The sequence below is a fragment of the Aphelocoma coerulescens genome, chromosome 11, assembly GCF_041296385.1.
Source record: "Aphelocoma coerulescens isolate FSJ_1873_10779 chromosome 11, UR_Acoe_1.0, whole genome shotgun sequence".
NCBI lineage: Eukaryota > Metazoa > Chordata > Aves > Passeriformes > Corvidae > Aphelocoma > Aphelocoma coerulescens.
This window is the reverse complement of record NC_091025.1, coordinates 4,295,945-4,297,031: the sequence shown is the minus strand read 5'-3', so window position 1 is coordinate 4,297,031 and position 1,087 is coordinate 4,295,945.

The following is a 1,087-nucleotide window of genomic DNA, read 5'->3' as shown; positions in this document are numbered from 1 at the left end:
GAAAAGGTCTTGGCAGGAGCTTTCTTTGCTCACAAGCCGAGACCCTCTCAGTCACTGCCTAAGCTTACTAAACACTTTGCATTGGCAGGGAAGAGAAGCACAGCTCACCGTACAAGGGGAGGTCTGGACCCTCTCCTCTAACTATGCTCTAAACCCGAGGCTGCTATTTCTATTACTGTTGCTCCACGGCATCTCAACTTTGCTTCATTTGTGCAGTAAAGTTGCCTCAAGGTGGGGTTTAGAGAGAGACCATCCTCCATTGCCTGCAGTCTTACGGTCCTGTCCAGGTCCTCAGTGAAGCTTTGCAAAGTTTGAACCTCTTCCTGTCACCTAAGGCTGAGACAGACTGAGGCACCAACTATTAATTTCTAATTAATAGCCTACCAGCTCTTCATTAGTATGCTAATTAGCAGAGAAGACTCTGCTCTGGCCCCAGAAGACGCAGCTGGGCTGGGGGCCCACCTGCAAGAGGTTAAACCCTTCTCCTGGGCCCCCTGATTGTAGCAGCTGCCCACCTCCTGGCTGGAGTCCTCAGTTAACCCCGTAACCCCAGGAACGCCCGGCTGTGGTGTGCTGGAGCCAGCCTCAGGTGAGCAGTGCCAAAAGCTCGCCTCAGGTGAGCGCTGTGGGTGGGCGCAGCCGCCCTCACACTGAGACGCCATGTTGTGCCAGGGCTTGGCAGCGGCCTGTGAAGAGTTAACCCCTCCAGGAATGGTTAATTAGCCCTGTAGAAATGGTTAATTAGCCCTGTAGGAATGGTTATCACCCCTCCAGGAACCATTAGGTGCCCTTTCAGGGGATAAGTAAGAGCACCTGGGAGTTAGAGACCAAAGTGGTAGGGCTAGGCGGGCTGCAGCAGGAGGAAAAAGCTCTGTGGGACTGGAAGTAAAAGGTCAGTGAATTTTATTTTTTTTAAAGTAATTTTCTCTTTAATTCTTGCTAGGGGGTCGACTCCTGGTTTTGGAGGTAAAAGGGCTGTGGTATGTGGCTTCTTTTGGCTGGGAGAGCCCCTCAAGGAGGCAGGTCCTACCCTGTGCCCAGTTGTGGTGCCCGGCCCCTCAGGATGAGGAGGGGTGCCATGGCTCCA